Genomic DNA, 19,575 nt, shown 5'->3' with positions numbered 1-19,575 from the left:
CCCTGAGGGGGACTTTTTGACACTTCGGAACTTTTGATCATTTTGCTTGTAATTGAATTCAGAGCTATGATTCACTAAACCCCTTTCATTGGGTTAGGGAGCTCTATTGTAATTCAATGAATCAATAATAGTTTCATCTTCTTCTTCAATCTTTTCTCTTGAATTTTTGTTAGAAAGCTTCTCGATCTAATTCCATTGGGTAGTTGTCTTGGGAAAGAAACTACCCATAATTGGAATCCTTCGGAACCTTGGGAAAGGAATGAAGGATTCATGCTAGAGAAGCTTTCTCACAGTGAATTGGATTGGGGTTTGGATGGATATTGTGACATGTAATCCTACCAAATTGTGGTTCATGAAACTGTGTGGTATAATCAGTGATCGAGCATCATCTCTTCTTATGAACATTTAAACCAAGGGATTGGGAATTTGTTTGTTTTTAGAGAGAATTGGTGAGCCAAGGAATTGGGATCCAATCATATAAGATTGCCAAGCAAGATTCAATGAATGCATTGGTTGAGGAAGAGATGAAAATGTTTTGATTCGGAGATTTCAATATCTCCTGACCCCAGTGAACTCCCCATTTCTGATCTACACTTTCTATTTACATTCTGCAAATTTCAATTCATGCAATCACCCCAATTCCCTTTTACTTTCAGCAATTTACTTTCTCGCACCTTAATTCTCAAAATTTAAGTTTATGCAATTTCAATTCCTTGCAAATTACATTTCCTGCTACATTTACTTTATGCAATTCACATCCAAAAGTTGATTCCGCTCAACTAAACAAACTTCTAATTCGAATTGCTCATTCAACCAATCCTTGTGGGATTCGACCTCACTCTATTGTGAGTTTTTACTTGACGATAACCGGTGCACTTGCCGGAAGGAAATTTGCCGTTCGTGCAATTTCCTAAAATCGTAGCATAACAAGTTTATGCGCATCAAGTTTATGGCGCCGTTGCCGGGGATTGGTTTTCGATCGACAATTCTCCAATTGGAAGTTAACTAGATTGAGCAATTTTTCTTTTCTTTTGTTAATAGTTTTTGTTTCAGTTTATTACTGCTAATTTCTGCAAATTTTAATTTGTTTTCTTTGCTTATTCACTTGTTAGCATACTAACCACTAGCTGTTTGTGATATTGCCTCACTATGGGATTTCCACTATCTTTGGATGAGTATTGTTTGAGACTGAGCACATTGCAAAAAAGAAAGGAGTATCCATCATCTTTTGGTCAATCAAAATTCATGAGAAACTCTCCACCACCACAGAATGATTCATGTTATTATGCTCATGGTGGGTGGGAGTATCAGGAACAGGAAACGGGGTACTTCCCAGAGCCACAAAATGGTCCATGTTTTGGTGAATTTGATCACCACTCAAGTTGTGGCTGGGAAGATCAAAACCAAAGAGATTTCACTTATTCACACCCCATTCATCAAGAGCCATCACCTCTGAATTATCCAACCTCACCTCCTAGTTTTACATATCCAAATTCTTCATCACTTGAGCATTTCTCAGCACAAAATTCCTTCTCAAATTCATACAATTCATTTCACTATCCACAAGACTCATTCCACTACACACAAGAGTCATACCACTACCAACACTCCAACCAAAGACTCTATCAGCCCACACAAAACACATACTCCCAGCCACCATATCACAGCCAAGATAATCAACCTGCCCAACCTAATCCGAACCAACAATTTCAAGATCAATTAAATAGGATAGAAAGAATGATTGCAACTATGGGCAGAGATGTGGCCGATTTGAAAGGCTTTAAGGAAGAAGTGATATCCAACTTACAAAATCAAGGTGCTGCCATTCAAAAGCTAGAAGCACAAATTGGATATCTATCAAAGCAAATCCCTACCCACAATTCTTCTAGTGATACCATGGCAAACCCAATGGAGGAATCAGAAGAACAAGAAAGGGAGAAAGTCAATCAAGGGAGATCACACTCCAATGAAACAGAGAGTTGCAAAGAGGAAGGGTTCATTGAACCACAAATTCAGGAAGCTTTTGATGAACAGGATACTCCAACTGTCCAACAACAACCAAGTTCTGAGATCAAGGATGTGAAGGCAGTAGAAACAAGCACCAAAATGAAGATTGTGACCGAGAAACAAAGGACCATATCCATGAAGAAGAGAAGGTCGAAGAACAATCCAACTCCTGAGCCAACAAGCAAGTTTACTCAAGCCAATCACAAGGGAAAGCTTGCTGGAAAGAGGCATTCACAACAAGGGGCACTAACTAGCTCATTTATCCACTTGAAGTCATTCCTCTTAACAAACTGGAGGAAGAGGAAGAAAGTCAGGAACAGCATGTCAAGCTAATGACAGGAAACGAGCGCTTGTTGGGAGGCAACCCAACCAAAGGTAGTTTTTCTTTTCTAGTTATTTCAATAAAAGAGTTAAGTAGATTTATCTGTATTGCAAGGAGCTAAGTTTGGTGTTGCACACCAAAACAATTCAAGGGTGAATGTGAGATTCTAAGTTTGGTGTTCCACCAAAAACTTCATTAAAAGCACATTTCTACCTCAGCATGACTAGTCACTAGCTCCAACCAATCAGGGAAACTACTTAAACAATAGTTTAATAAATAGTTCATAGTTTCTTTTTCTAGTTCATAATTATTTTCTTAATAAAAGCACATGAGGTTTTCTGCATATGATCCAAATTGCTGCATATGGCAAGGAACTAAGTTCAGAGACCTACAAACATACATGCATGCTAACCAATTCTCAAAGTGCTTGGGGAACAAGCAACTTCTAATAGCTTTGCAGGAAGACAATCAATCTCATGGAAGGAATATACATCATCATCAAAGAGAACACCAAGGCTAGGAAGGATGATGAACAACAAAGAAGATGCTAAAAGGTTGTATTGTCACTTAATTGCTTGTACTTTGAATTGCTGATATTGGAATTTTGCATGCACCCCTGCTTTAAGTTTGAGTCATTGCAGTTTTTGTTTGTCTGTTTGTTTAATTTCCAAATAAGTGATAGTCTAAGTGTCTGGATAAACTTCACTTGCTTAAATGTATGCTTGCCCTGCTTGTTCTGTTTCCAAAAATAAAAGAAATGTTTGAACAAAAGTAACTCAATTCCATTTGGTAAGAAATCAAATAAGATTAAGTGGTGGTATGCATGTTTGATTGAATAGTCAGCTCACTAAGAAATAAAGTTAGAATTGTCACTTTTAGTGGAAATTAGGATGCTGTCTATGGATCTTGATGAATAAATGTCTTTGGCCATGAAAAAGAAAGAAAAAGAAGAAGAAAAAGCCACTGAAAAAGGGCAACCAAAAAGCAAAAAAATTGAGAAAATAAGCTAGGCACCAATGGTTTGAACTTCTGAGACAAATGCCTGTGGTGTTTATGTATTAAGGATATGCTTGGATGAATAGGTTCTGAGGAGTGTTTCAACACTTGGTAACTTGGGTTAACTAACCCGGGATTATCAACCAAAAGTCCATTATCAAGAGCAACCTAAATGCAAAACATTTAGTCACACAAAGAGGTGCTGGGCACCAATGTCTCAAGAAGAAATGTGAACTAAAATGCCTGTAGTGGATATGTGTAGTGCACTGATAAGAAAAAGAAAATGCCAAAGGCTTGTGCAACACATGACACTGAGCAACAAGGAGCAAATAAGCTCAAAGAAAAAGAAAAACAAAGAAAAGAAACTTGCCAAGGATATGTGAATAACAAGAGGCCATAGCAGTGTTTTAGTGGAAACATAAAAAGTGACATTCTTACCTAAGAAACAATAAAGTGATGCTGCAACAACTTTCTGCATGAACACCCCATTAATCAATGTCAATTACTTACTGATATGGCTAATGAATTTACTTTCTGTTTCATTCTTTCTTCTCAAATAATTCAGAACTTGCTTGGGGACAAGCAAGGATTAAGTTTGGTGTTGTGATGCCAAGGCATCTTAGGCTAGTTTCACTAGCCTTTTTCTTTTATTTTTAGTTGTTTTATGCATTTTCTTGAGCCTTAAGTAATCATTTGGGCCAAATAGTCATGCTTGTCTTAAATCATTCAAACATGAAGATTTTGATGCAAATTCCATGAGTTTTTAGTTATATTCCTTGAATGCTATGAATGGATTATTTCTCATGAAATTTTGCAAGACTTTGATGCAATTGTTTGGGTGATTTCAGGGAAGAAGAGGCTAGGCAAGGAAGCAACAAAATCAATAAAATAAGCTTGAAGATCACATGTGCCAAGCCATATAATGCAGTAACTGGCGTTTAACCTCCAGTTTAACCTTAAACTGGAAGTTAAACGCCAGAAAAAGGAAGGGCATCAAAGCTGAAAGTGGCGTTTAACCTTCAGTTTAAGGTTAAACTGAAGGTTAAACGCCAGAATCATGAAAGCTGAGAAAAGAGGAAACTGGCGTTTAACCTCCAGTTTGACCTTAAACTGAAGGTTAAACGCCAGAATGAGAATGGCACCAAGGGAGTATTTCCACGTTTAACCTCCAGTTTGACCTCAAACTGGAGGTTAAACGTGTTCGAACCTCATTATGCACCAGGAAGCCATTTCCACGTTTAACCTCCAGTTTGACCTCAAACTGGAGCTTAAACGTGTTATATGGAACAGCTTGACCATGCCTTCTTCAAACATAAATAACTTGAGCTACAAAACTCCAAATGAGGTGATTCAAAATGCATTGGAAAGAAGACATCTAGAGCTTTCCAAGCATATATGGCATGCATGGTGGATACTAAAAATTGAGGGAGAAAACAGCCCCGTAATGTGCATAGAAGAGCATAGTACCAACATGCAATCAGGCCAGCTGACCTCTTCACCTTCCATGGAGTATAACTTGAGCTATAGAGATCCAATTGAGGTGCTTCCAGTTGCGTTAGAAAGCTGACATCCATAGCTTTCCAACGAGGTATAATAGTCTATATTTGGCATCAAATTGGCAAGGTTGACTAGAGAACAAAGTGACGACTCAAGAAAGGGGGGATGCAACGTTTGAGTGTAGTTTAATGGATCATTATCCTTTTTGGATCAATTATGTCACTCTACCCTTCAAGCAAGCAAGGCCCATCAACAACACCAAATCAAGGCCACAAGAATCATCTAGAATAGTTTATTTCATTTGATTGTAATTTGCTTTTAATTTCATTTCATTTTGTAATTTAGGGAGCCTATTTAAAGGCCTTAGTTTCTGCATTTGAAGGAAGGGGGGATTGAAGGGGAATCTAGCCCCTGAGGGGGACTTTTTGACACTTCGGAACTTTTGATCATTTTGCTTGTAATTGAATTCAGAGCTATGATTCACTAAACCCCTTTCATTGGGTTAGGGAGCTCTATTGTAATTCAATGAATCAATAATAGTTTCATCTTCTTCTTCAATCTTTTCTCTTGAATTTTTGTTAGAAAGCTTCTCGATCTAATTCCATTGGGTAGTTGTCTTGGGAAAGAAACTACCCATAATTGGAATCCTTCGGAACCTTGGGAAAGGAATGAAGGATTCATGCTAGAGAAGCTTTCTCACAGTGAATTGGATTGGGGTTTGGATGGATATTGTGACATGTAATCCTACAAAATTGTGGTTCATGAAACTGTGTGGTATAATCAGTGATCGAGCATCATCTCTTCTTATGAACATTTAAACCAAGGGATTGGGAATTTGTTTGTTTTTAGAGAGAATTGGTGAGCCAAGGAATTGGGATCCAATCATATAAGATTGCCAAGCAAGATTCAATGAATGCATTGGTTGAGGAAGAGATGAAAATGTTTTGATTCGGAGATTTCAATATCTCCTGACCCCAATGAACTCCCCATTTCTGATCTACACTTTCTATTTACATTCTGCAAATTTCAATTCATGCAATCACCCCAATTCCCTTTTACTTTCAGCAATTTACTTTCTCGCACCTTAATTCTCGAAATTTAAGTTTATGCAATTTCAATTCCTTGCAATTTACATTTCCTGCTACATTTACTTTATGCAATTCACATCCAAAAGTTGATTCCGCTCAACTAAACAAACTTCTAATTCGAATTGCTCATTCAACCAATCCTTGTGGGATTCGACCTCACTCTATTGTGAGTTTTTACTTGACGATAACCGGTGCACTTGCCGGAAGGAATTTTGCCGTTCGTGCAATTTCCTAAAATCGTAGCATAACAAGTTTATGCGCATCAGCAAGCTAGAGTCAAATGCCAAAAACAAGTTACAAATTAGTGTTTAACTCCAAAGAAGGCCTCTACATGTAAAAGCTTCAATCCTCAGCCCAAGCACACACGAAGTGGGCCCCGGAAGTGGATTTCTGCATCATTTACTGATTTCTGTAACCCTAGTAACTAGTTTAATATAAATAGAACTTTTTACTATTGTACTCACATCTTTTGATCATCTTTTGATCTCTTGATCACGTTTTGGGGGCTGGCCATTCGGCCATGCCTGGACCTTCATCACTTATGTATTTTCAACAGTGGAGTTTCTACACACCATATATTAAGGTGTGGAGCTCTGCTGTTCCTCAAGTATTAATGCAAAGTACTATTGTTCTTTGGTGCACGAAATTGTGATCAATACTTTTCAAAACATAAACAATCCCTAGTAATGGCTCCAAAGACTTGGTGCTCAATACCATGGCATAAACACAACTTCGCACAACTAACCAGCAAGTGCACTGGGTCGTCCAAGTAATAAACCTTACGCGAGTAAGGATCGATCCCACGGAGATTGGTGGTATGAAGCAAGCTATGGTCATCTTGTAAATCTCAGTCAGGCAGACTCAATTGGGTATAGTGATGAACGAAAATAACATAAAAGATAAAGATAGGGATACTTATGTACATCATTGGTGTAAGAGCTTCAGACAAGTGTATGAAGATGCCTTCCCTTCCGTCTCTCTGCTTTCCTAATGTCTTCATCCAATCCTTCTTACTCCTTTCCATGGCAAGCTCGTGTAGGGTTTCACCGTTGTCAGTGGCTACCTCCCATCCTCTCAGTGAAAATACGTCCCTGATGCTCTGTCACAGCATAGGCTAATCATCTGTCGGTTCTCGGTCAGGCGCGGAATAGAATCCAGTGATTCTTTTGCGTCTGTCACTAACGCCCCGCCTTTCGGAGTTTGAAGCACGTCACAGTCATTCAATCATTGAATCCTACTCAGAATACCACAGACAAGGTTAGACCTTCCAGATTCTCTTGAATGCCGCCATCAGTTCTTGCCTATACCACGAAGACTCTGATATCACGGAATGGCTGGCTCGTTTGTCAGGCGAGCACTCGGTTGTCAGGCGATCAACCATGCATCATGCAATCAGAAATCCAAGAGATATTCACCAAGCCTCAGATGCTTGTAGAACAAGAATGGTTGTCAGTCACCTTGTTCATAGGTGAGAATGATGATGAGTGTCAATCATCACCTTCATCAGATTGAAGAACAAGTGATATCTTGGACAAAGAACAAGCGGAATTGAATAGAAGAACAATAGTAATTGCATTAATACTCGAGGTACAGCAGAGCTCCACACCTTAATCTATGGTGTGTAGAAACTCCACCGTTGAAAATACATAAGAACAAGGTCTAGGCATGGCCGAATGGCCAGCCTCCCAAAGTGAGTTCAATCATCAAAACATGATCAAAAGACTCTCTATATCTATTACAATAGTAAAAGGTCCTACTTATAGAAAACTAGTAGCCTAGGGTGTACAGAGATGAGTAAATGACATAAAAATCCACTTCCGGGCCCACTTGGTGTGTGCTTGGGCTGAGCAATGAAGCATTTTCGTGTAGAGACTTGTCTTGGAGTTAAACGCCAGCTTTTATGCCAGTTTGGGCGTTTAACTCCCAATCAGGTGCCAGTTCCGGCGTTTAACGCTGGAATTTCTTGAGGTGACTTTGAACGCCGGTTTGGGCCATCAAATCTTGGGCAAAGTATGGACTATCATATATTTCTGGAAAGCCCAGGATGTCTACTTTCCAACGCCGTTGAGAGCGCGCCAATTGGGTCTCTGTAGCTCCAGAAAATCCACTTCGAGTGCAGGGAGGTCAGAATCCAACAGCATCTGCAGTCCTTTTTAGTCTCTGGATCAGATTTTTGCTCAGGTCCCTCAATTTTAGCCAGAAAATACCTGAAATCACAGAAAAACACACAAACTCATAGTAAAGTCCAGAAAAGTGAATTTTAACTAAAAACTAATAAAAATATACTAAGAACTCAACTAAAACTACTAAAAACATACTAAAAACAATGCCAAAAAGCGTACAAATTATCCGCTCATCACAACACCAAACTTGAATTGTTGCTTGTCCCCAAGCAACTAAAGATCAAATAAGATAAAAAGAAGAGAACATGCAATGAACTCCAAAAACATCTATGAAGATCAGTATTAATTAGATGAGCGGGGCTTTTAGCTTTTTGCCTCTGAATAGTTTTGGCATCTCACTTTATCCTTTGGAACTCAGAATGATTGGCTTCTTTAGGAACTCAGAATCCAGATAGTGTTATTGATTCTCCTAGTTAAGTATGATGATTCTTGAACATAGCTACTTTATTGAGTCTTGGCTGTGGCCCAAAGCACTCTGTCTTCCAGTATTACCACCGGATACATACATGCCACAGACACATAATTGGGTGAACCTTTTCAGATTGTGACTCAGCTTTGCTAAAGTCCCCAATTAGAGGTGTCCAGGGTTCTTAAGCACACTCTTATTGCCTTGGATCACAACTTTATTTCTTTCTTTCTCTTTCTCTTTTTTTTTTCTTTCTCTTTTTTTTTTCGTTTGCTTTTTTTTTTGTATTCACTGCTTTTTCTTGCTTCAAGAATCATTTTTATGATTTTTCAGATCCTCAGTAACATGTCTCCTTTTTCATCATTCTTTCAAGAGCCAACATTCATGAACCACAAATTCAAAAGACATATGCACTGTTCAAGCATACATTCAGAGAACAAAAGTGTTGCCACCACATCAAAATAATTAAACTGTTATAAAATTCAAAATTCATGCAATTCTTTTCCTTTTCAATTAAGCACGTTTTTATTTAAGAAAGGTGATGGATTCATAGGACATTCATAACTTTAAGGCATAGACACTAAGACACTAATGATCATAAGACACAAACATGGATAAACATAAGCACTAAAATTCGAAAAACAGAAGAATAAAGAACAAGGAAATCAAGGAACAGGTCCACCTTAGTGATGGCGGCTCTTCCTTCCTCTTGAAGGTCCTATGGAGTGTTTGAGCTCCTCAATGTCTCTTCCTTGCCTTTGTTGCTCCTCTCTCATGATTCTTTGATCTTCTCTTATTTCATGGAGGAGAATGGAGTGTTCTTGGTGCTCCACCCTTAGTTGTCCCATGTTGGAACTTAATTCTCCTAGGGAGGTGTTTAGTTGCTCCCAATAGTCTTGTGGAGGAAAGTGCATCCCTTGAGGTATCTCAGGGATCTCATGATGAGAGGGATCTCTTGTGTGCTCCATCCTTGTCTTGGTAATGGGCTTATCCTCATCAATGGTGATGTCTCCCTCTATGTCAACTCCAACTGAATAATAGAGGTGACAAATGAGGTGAGGAAAGGCTAACCTTGCTAAGGTAGAGGACTTATCCGCCACCTTGTAGAGTTCTTGGGCTATGACCTCATGAACTTCCACTTCTTCTCCAATCATGATGCTATGGATCATGATGGCCCGGTCTAAAGTAACTTCTGACCGGTTGCTAGTGGGAATGATTGAGCGTTGGATAAACTCCAACCATTCTCTAGCCACGGGTTTGAGGTCATGCCTTCTCAATTGAACCGGCTTGCCTCTTGAATCTCTCTTCCATTGTGCGCCCTCTTCACATATGACTGTGAGGACTTGGTCCAACCTTTGATCAAAGTTGACCCTTCTTGTGTAAGGATGTTCATCTCCTTGCATCATAGGCAAGTTGAACGCCACCCTCACACTTTCCGGACTAAAATCCAAGTATTTCCCCCGAACCATAGTAAGATAATTCTTTGGATCCGGGTTCATACTTTGATCATGATTCTTGGTGATCCATGCATTGGCATAGAACTCTTGAACCATCAAGATTCCAACTTGTTGAATGGGGTTGGTGAGTACTTCCCAACCTCTTCTTTGGATCTCATGGCGGATCTCCGGATATTCACCCTTTTTGAGTGAAAAGGGGACCTCGGGGATCACCTTCTTCAAGGCCACAACTTCATAGAAGTGGTCTTGATGCACCCTTGAGATGAATCTATCCATCTCCCATGACTCGGAGGTGGAAGCTTTTGCCTTCCCTTTCCTCTTTCTAGAGGTTTCTCCGGCCTTGGATGCCATAATGGTTATGGAAAAACGAAAAAGCAACGCTTTTACCACACCAAACTTAAAATGTTTGCTCGTCCTCGAGCAAAAGAAGAAAGAATAGAGGAGAAGAAGAAGAAATGAGGAAGGGGGGAATGGCTTAGTGTATTCGGCCAAGGAGGGGGAGAAGTGGTGTTTTGGTTGTGTGAAAATGAAGGAGTGAAGAAGGGTATTTATAGGAGAGAGGGGAGATGGGGTTCGGCCATATTGGGTGGGTTTGGGAGGGAAAGTGGTTTGAATTTGAAGGGTGAGGTTGGTGGGGTTTTATGAAGGATGGATGTGAATGGTGAAGAGAAAGATGGGATTTGATAGGTGAAGGGTTTTTGGGGAAGAGGTGTTGAGGTGATTGGTGAATGGGGGAAGAAGAGAGAGAGTGGTGGTGGGGTTGGTGGGGATCCTGTGGGGTCCACAGATCCTGTGGTGTCAAGGAAAAGTCATCCCTGCACCAAATGTTGCTCAAAATCACGTTTTGAGCCATTTCTAGCGTTAAACGCCGGGCTGGTGCCCATTCCTGGCGTTTAACGCCAGGTTCTTGCCCTTTTCTGGCGTTTAACGCCAGTCTGGTGCCCCTTTCTGGCGTTAAACGCCCAGAAGGGTGCCAGACTGGGCGTTAAACGCCCAACTGCTAGGCTTACTGGCGTTTGAACGCCAGCAGCATCTTCCTCCAGGGTGTGCTGTTTTTCTTCCTGTTTTTCATTTTGTTTTTGCTTTTTCAATGGATTTTGTGACTTCTTATGATCATCAACCTACAAAAAACATAAAATAACAAAAGAAACTATATAAATTATAATCATTGGGTTGCCTCCCAACAAGCGCTTCTTTAATGTCAGTAGCTTGACAGAGGGCTCTCATGGAGCCTCACAGATACTCAGAGCAATGTTGGAACCTCCCAACACCAAACTTAGAGTTTGAATGTGGGGGTTCAACACCAAACTTAGAGTTTGGTTGTGGCCTCCCAACACCAAACTTAGAGTTTGACTGTGGGGGCTCTTCTTGACTCTGATTTGAGAGAAGCTCTTCATGCTTCATCTCTATGGTGACAGAGGGATATCCTTGAGCCTTAAACACAAAGGATTCTTCATTCACTTGAATGATCAGTTCACCTCTATCAACATCAATCACAGCTTTTGCTGTGGCTAGGAAGGGTCTGCCAAGGATGATGGTTTCATCCATGCACTTCCCAGTCTCTAGGACTATGAAATCAGCAGGAATGTAATGGTCTTCAACCTTTACCAAAACATTCTCTACAAGTCCATGAGCTTGTTTTCTTGAGTTGTCTGCCATCTCTAATGAGATTTTTGCAGCTTGTACCTCAAAGATCCCTAACTTCTCCATTACTGAGAGAGGCATGAGGTTTACACTTGACCCTAAGTCACACAGAGCCTTCTTGAAGGTCATGGTGCCTATGGTACAAGGTATGGAAAACTTCCCAGGGTCTTGTCTCTTTTGAGGTAATTTCTGCCTAGACAAGTCATCCAGTTCTTTGGTGAGCAAAGGAGGTTCATTCTCCCAAGTCTCATTTCCAAATAACTTGTCATTTAGCTTCATGATTGCTCCAAGGTATTTAGCAACTTGCTCTTCAGTGACATACTCATCCTCTTCAGAGGAAGAATACTCATCAGAGCTCATGAAAGGCAGAAGTAAGTCCAATGGAATCTTTATGGTCTCATTTTGAGTCCCAGATTCCCATGGTTCCTCATTGGGGAACTCATTGGAGGCTAGTGCACGCCCATTGAGGTCTTCCTCAGTGGCGTTCGCTTCCTCCCCTTCCTCTCCAAATTCGGCCATATTGATGGCTTTGCACTCTCCTTTTGGATTTTCTTCTGTGTTGCTTGGAAGAGTACTTGGAGGGAGTTCAGTAACTTTCTTGCTCAGCTGTCCCACTTGTGCCTCCAAATTTCTAATGGAGGACCTTGTTTCATTCATGAAACTTTGAGTGGTTTTAATTAGATCAGAGACCATGGTTGCTAAGTCAGAGGGATTCTGCTTAGGATTCTCTGTCTGTTGCTGAGAAGATGATGGAAAAGGTTTGCCATTGTTAAACCTGTTTCTTCCACCATTATTATTGAAACCTTGTTGAGGTCTCTCTTGATTCTTCCATGAGAGATTTGGGTGATTTCTCCATGAAGAATTATAGGTGTTACCATAGGGTTCTCCTAGGTAATTCACCTCTTCTATTGAAGGGTTCTCAGGATCATAAGCTTCTTCCTCAGATGAAGCATCCTTAGTACTGCTTGGTGCATTTTGCATTCCAGACAGACTTTGAGAAATCAAATTGACTTGTTGAGTCAATATCTTGTTCTGAGCCAAAATGGCATTCAGAGCATCAATCTCAAGAACTCCTTTCTTCTGACTTGTCCCATTGTTCACAGGATTCCTTTCAGAAGTGTACATGAATTGGTTATTTGCAACCATTTCAATGAGCTCTTGAGCCTTTGTAGGCGTCTTCTTCAGATGAAGAGATCCTCCAGCAGAGCTATCCAAAGACATCTTGGATAGTTCAGAGAGACCATCATAGAAAATACCTATGATGCTCCATTCAGAAAGCATGTCAGAAGGACATTTTCTGATCAATTGTTTGTATCTTTCCCAAGCTTCATAGAGGGATTCACCATCCTTCTGTCTGAAGGTTTGGACTTCCACTCTAAGCTTACTCCATCTTTGGGGTGGAAAGAACTTTGCCAAGAAGGCATTGACTAGCTTTTCCCAAGAGTCCAGGCTTTCTTTAGGTTGAGAGTCCAACCATATTCTAGCTCTGTCTCTTACAGCAAAAGGGAATAGCATCAGTCTATAGACCTCAGGGTCAACCCCATTAGTCTTGACTGTGTCACAGATTTGCAAGAATTCAGCTAAGAACTGATGAGGATCTTCCATTGGAAGTCCATGGAACTTGCAATTCTGTTGCATTAGAGAAACTAATTGAGGCTTAAGCTCAAAGTTGTTTGCTCCAATGGCAGGGATAGAGATGCTTCTCCCATAGAAGTCGGGAGTAGGTGCAGTAAAGTCACCCAGCACCTTCCTTGCATTGTTGGCATTGTTGTTGTTTTCGGCTGCCATGGGTTCTTCTTCTTTGAAGAATTCGGTCAGGTCCTCAACAGAGAGTTGTGCCTTAGCTTCTCTTAGCTTCCGCTTCAAGGTCCTTTCGGGTTCAGGGTCAGCTTCAACAAGAATGCCTTTGTCTCTGCTCCTGCTCATATGAAAGAGAAGAGAACAAGAAAGTGTGGAATCCTCTATGTCACAGTATAGAGATTCCTTAAGGTGTCAGAGGAAAAGAGAAATAGAAAGTAGAAGGAGAAGAAGAATTCGAACTTTATTAGATAGAGTTCGAATTGTGCATTAAGAAGGAGTAGTACTCTATAAATAGATGGATGTGGGAGGAAGGAAGAAGATTTTCGAAAGTTCAACTAAAAAGATTTTGAAAACATTTTGAAAAACACTTAATTGATTTTCGAAAATAAAAGTAAGAAAGAAATCAAGTGATTTTTGAAAAAGATTTTTAAATAAGAAGTTAAAAAGATTTGATTGAAAACTTATTTTGAAAAAGATGTGATTAAAAAGATATGATTGAAAAGATATGATTTGGAAATAATTTTTAAAAGGATCTGATTTGAAAACAATTTTAAAAGATATGATTTTAAAATTAATGACTTGCCTAACAAGAAAAAGATATGATTCAAACATTAAACCTTTCTCAACAGAAAAGGTAACAAATTTGAGATGTTCAATCAAATCATTAATTGTTAGTAAGTATCTTTGAAAAAGGAAAGAAATTAATTTTGAAAACATTTGATTGAAAAGATATGATTTGAAAAAGATTTGATTTTGAAAAACTTTGAAAACTTGAAAAAAAATTGATTTGAAAACAAAATCTTCCCCCTAGCACCATCCTGGCGTTAAACGCCCAGAATGGTATCCATTCTGGCGTTTAACGCCCAAAATGCACCCTTTTTGGGCGTTAAACGCCCAACCAGGTACCCTGGCTGGCGTTTAAACGCCAGTCTGCCTTCTTCACTGGGCATTTTCGAATGCCCAGCTTTTTCTGTATAATTCCTCTGCAGTATGTTCTGAATCTTCAATTCTCTGTATTATTGACTTGAGAAGACACAAAGTAAAAAATATTTTTGGATTTTTAATAATCAAAATGCAACAAGAATCAAATAACAATGCATGCAAGACACCAAACTTAGCAGTTTGTATACTATTGACACTATATGAGACACATAAACACTCAAGTCAAAAGAATTCAAAGATCAGAGTAAAAAATCATCAAGAATTACTTGAAGATCCTTAAGACACATGAATGCATGCAATTGACACCAAACTTAAGATGAGACACTAGACTCAAGCAAGAAACATCAAATATTTTTGGTTTTTTTTGGTTTTTGTGAATTTTTTTGTGATTTTCGAAAATCAAGTGAAAACATCAAAATTCTTAATAAGAATTCCAGGAATCAGTGCAATGCTAGTCTAAGACTCCGGTCCAGGAATTAGACATGGCTTCACAGCCAGCCAAGCTTTCAAAGAAAGCTTCGGTCCAAAACACTAGACATGGCCAAAGGCCAGCCAAGCCTTAGCAGATCACTGCTCCAAAAGCAAGATCAACAAGCTCTTGTGATGATAAGTTGAAACCTCGGTCCAATGAAATTAGACATGGCTTTACAGCCAGCCAGATTTCAGCAAATCATCATGAAACTCTAGAATTCATCTTCAAGAATTTCGAAAAAAATAAATGCCTAATCTAAGCAACAAGATGAACCGTCAGTTGTCCATACACAAGAACAATCCCCGGCAACGGCGCCAAAAACTTGGTGCACGAAATTGTGATCAATACTTTTCAAAACATAAACAATCCCTAGTAATGGCTCCAAAGACTTGGTGCTCAATACCATGGCATAAACACAACTTCGCACAACTAACCAGTAAGTGCACTGGGTCGTCCAAGTAATAAACCTTACGCGAGTAAGGGTCGATCCCACGGAGATTGGTGGTATGAAGCAAGCTATGGTCATCTTGTAAATCTCAGTCAGGCAGACTCAATTGGGTATAGTGATGAACGAAAATAACATAAAAGATAAAGATAGGGATACTTATGTACATCATTGGTGTAAGAGCTTCAGACAAGTGTATGAAGATGCCTTCCCTTCCGTCTCTCTGCTTTCCTAATGTCTTCATCCAATCCTTCTTACTCCTTTCCATGGCAAGCTCGTGTAGGGTTTCACCGTTGTCAGTGGCTACCTCCCATCCTCTCAGTGAAAATACGTCCCTGATGCTCTGTCACAGCATAGGCTAATCATCTGTCGGTTCTCGGTCAGGCGCGGAATAGAATCCAGTGATTCTTTTGCGTCTGTCACTAACGCCCCGCCTTTCGGAGTTTGAAGCACGTCACAGTCATTCAATCATTGAATCCTACTCAGAATACCACAGACAAGGTTAGACCTTCCAGATTCACTTGAATGCCGCCATCAGTTCTTGCCTATACCACGAAGACTCTGATCTCACGGAATGGCTGGCTCGTTTGTCAGGCGAGCACTCGGTTGTCAGGCGATCAACCATGCATCATGCAATCAGAAATCCAAGAGATATTCACCAAGCCTCAGATGCTTGTAGAACAAGAATGGTTGTCAGTCACCTTGTTCATAGGTGAGAATGATGATGAGTGTCAATCATCACCTTCATCAGATTGAAGAACAAGTGATATCTTGGACAAAGAACAAGCGGAATTGAATAGAAGAACAATAGTAATTGCATTAATACTCGAGGTACAGCAGAGCTCCACACCTTAATCGATGGTGTGTAGAAACTCCACCGTTGAAAATACATAAGAACAAGGTCTAGGCATGGCCGAATGGCCAGCCTCCCAAAGTGAGTTCAATCATCAAAACATGATCAAAAGACTCTCTATATCTATTACAATAGTAAAAGGTCCTACTTATAGAAAACTAGTAGCCTAGGGTGTACAGAGATGAGTAAATGACATAAAAATCCACTTCCGGGCCCACTTGGTGTGTGCTTGGGCTGAGCAATGAAGCATTTTCGTGTAGAGACTTGTCTTGGAGTTAAACGCCAGATTTTATGCCAGTTTGGGCGTTTAACTCCCAATCAGGTGCCAGTTCCGGCGTTTAACGCTGGAATTTCTTGAGGTGAATTTGAACGCCGGTTTGGGCCATCAAATCTTGGGAAAAGTATGGACTATCATATATGGCTGGAAAGCCCAGGATGTCTACTTTCCAACGCCGTTAAGAGCGCGCCAATTGGGCTTCTGTAGCTCCAGAAAATCCACTTCGAGTGCAGGGAGGTCAGAATCCAACAGCATCTGCAGTCCTTTTTAGTCTCTGGATCAGATTTTTGCTCAGGTCCCTCAATTTCAGCCAGAAAATACCTGAAATCACAGAAAAACACACAAACTCATAGTAAAGTCCAGAAAAGTGAATTTTAACTAAAAACTAATAAAAATATACTAAGAACTCAACTAAAACTACTAAAAACATACTAAAAACAATGCCAAAAAGCGTACAAATTATCCGCTCATCATTCTTCTATTCAATTCATGCTTATTCTTATTCTAAGATATTCATTCGCACACAAGAACATGATGAATGTGATGATTATGTGACACTCATCACCATTCTCACTTACGAACGCGTGATTGACAACCACTTCCGTTCTACATGAAAACAAGCTTGAATGTATATCTCTTGGGTTTCTAATAAATGATTCACATCGAATCCCCTCTAACAATGGGGCATCTGAATCCAAGATTAGAATCATTGTGGTATAGGCTAGAATCCATTGGCAGCATTCCTGAGATCCGGAAAGTCTAAACCTTGTCTGTGGTATTCTGAGTAAGATCTGGGATGGGATGACTGTGACGAGTTTCAAACTCGCGATTGTAGGGCGTGGTGACAGACGCAAAAGGATAGTAAATCCTATTCCTACACGATCAAGAACCAACAGCTGATTAGCCATATGATCTCTGTGCATGGTATTTTTCATCCGAGATGAGAAATTCGACAGTTGATTAGCCGTACAGAAACCGTAGTGGACCATTTTCACTGAGAGGACGGGAAGTAGCCATTGACAACGGTGACACCCAACATACAGCTTGCCATAGAAAAGAGTATGAAGGATTGGATGAAGGCAATAGGAAAGCAGAGATTCAGAAGGAACAACGCATCTCCATACGCTTATCTGAAATTCCCACCAATGAATTACATAAGTATCTCTATCTTTATTTTATGCTTATTTATCTTTTAATTTATCAAAACTCCATAACTATTTGAATCCGCCTGATGAGATTTACAAGATGACCATAGCTTGCTTCAAGCCAACAATCTCCGTGGGATCGACCCTTACTAACGTAAGGTTTATTACTTGGACGACCCAGTGCACTTGCTGGTTAGTTGTGCGAAGTTGTTAAAAAGAGTTGAGATTACAATTGTGCGTACCAAGTTGTTGGTGCCATTGAGATCACAATTTCGTGCACCAAGTTTTTGCCGCCGTTGCCAGGGATTGTTCGAGTTTGGACAACTGACGGTTCATCTTGTTGCTCAGATTAGGTAATTTTCTTTTTGTTTCAACCTTTATTCTATTTTCAAAAAGTTTTCAAAAATCTTTCAATATTTTTTCTTCTTTTTCGTTTTTCTAAAAATAATTTTCGAAAAATCCAAAAAATTAAAAAAATCATAAAAACCAAAAAAATTATTTTGTGTTTCTTGTTTGAGTCTAGAGTCAATTTTTAAGTTTGGTGTCAATTGCATCTTCTTAATTTTCTAAAAAAATTTTCGAAAACTCATGCATCGTGTTCTTCATGATCTTCAAGTTGTTCTTGGTAATTCTTCTTGTTTGATCTTCATATTTTCTTGTTTTGTGTCTTTTGTTGTTTTTCATATGCATTTTTGCATTCATAGTGTCTAAACATGAAAATTTTCTAAGTTTGTTGTCTTGCATGTTTTTCTTTTCTTAAAAATTTTTCAAAAAATAAGTTCTTGATGTTCATCATGATCTTCAAAGTGTTCTTGGTGTTCATCTTGACATTCATAGTGCTCTTGCATGCATCATTTGTTTTAATCCAAAATTTTTATATGTTGAGTCATTTTGTGGTTTTTCTCTTTCCTCAAAAAATTCAAAAAAAAAATATCTTTTCCTTATTTTACTCATAAATTTCGAAATCTTTGGGTTGACTTAGTCAAAAATTTTTAAAATAAGTTGTTTCTTGTTAGTCAAGTCAAGATTTCAATTTCAAAAATTTATCTTTTCAAAAATAAAATATTTTTCATTTTTTTTATTATTTTCGAAAATTTTAAAAAAGTGATTTCAAAATCTTTTTCTTAATTTTATTTCATAATTTTCGAAAACTTTACTAACAATTAATGAGATTGATTCAAAAATTTGAACTTTGTTACTTTCTTGTTAAGAAATGTTCAATCTTTAAATTCTAGAATCATATATTTTAGTTTCTTGTTAGTCAAGTAATCAATTTTAATTTTAAAAATCAAATCTTTTTCAACCATACCTTTTCAAACATATCTCTTTTAATTTGATTTCAAAATCTTTTTCTAACTTCTTATCTTTTCAAAATTGATTTTCAAATCTTTTTTCAATTAACCACTTATACTTTTTTTTTATTTTTAAAATTTTTATCTTTTTCAAAACTACCTAACTAATTCTCTCTCTAATTTTTCGAAAATTACCTTTCTCTTTTTCAAAATTCTTTTTATTTAACTAATTCTTTTAACTTTTAATTTCATTCCCTTTCTTAATTTTTGAATTCTAACTAATAATAAAAATAAAAACAAAAATATTTTTCTTCTCTTTTCTTTTAATTTTCGAATTTTCCTCTCTCTCTTTCTATTTATTTTATTTATTTACTGACACTTCTCTTCTCAAAATTCGAACCCCTCCCTTCTTTGTATTCGAATTTCTCTTCTTCTTCCTTCATTCTTATTCTTTTACTCACATAAAGGAATCTCTATACTGTGACATAGAGGATTCCTCTTCTTTTCTGTTATCTTCTTTTTCACATGAGCAGGAGCAAGGATAAGAATATTCTTGTTGAAGCTGATCCAGAACCTGAAAGGACTCTGAAGAGGAAGCTAAGAGAAACTAAAACACAACACTCTGAAGAGAACTTTACTGAAATTTTCGAAAAAGAAGTAGAGATGACCGAACCCAATAACAATGGTGGAGGTGTAAGGAAGATGCTTGGTGACTGGTGCACGAATTTGTAATCCGCACAACTAACCAG

The 19,575-nt window shown here is 38.7% G+C and overlaps 1 non-coding gene across 1 annotated transcript; it reads left to right on the top strand.

Annotated features, from left to right (window-relative positions):
• Nucleotides 1–12,875: 12,875 nt before the first annotated feature.
• On the top strand, nucleotides 12,876–12,983 carry LOC130959072 (small nucleolar RNA R71). Its single transcript, XR_009078167.1, has one exon. It is a non-coding gene; the product is annotated as a small nucleolar RNA R71 (small nucleolar RNA).
• The last annotated feature ends 6,592 nt before the right edge of the window (nucleotides 12,984–19,575 follow it).

The sequence above is a fragment of the Arachis stenosperma genome, chromosome 10, assembly GCF_014773155.1.
Source record: "Arachis stenosperma cultivar V10309 chromosome 10, arast.V10309.gnm1.PFL2, whole genome shotgun sequence".
Taxonomy (NCBI): Eukaryota; Viridiplantae; Streptophyta; class Magnoliopsida; order Fabales; family Fabaceae; genus Arachis; species Arachis stenosperma.
Note: the sequence above shows the minus strand (reverse complement) of the source record. Positions and strands in the feature narration are given on the sequence as shown.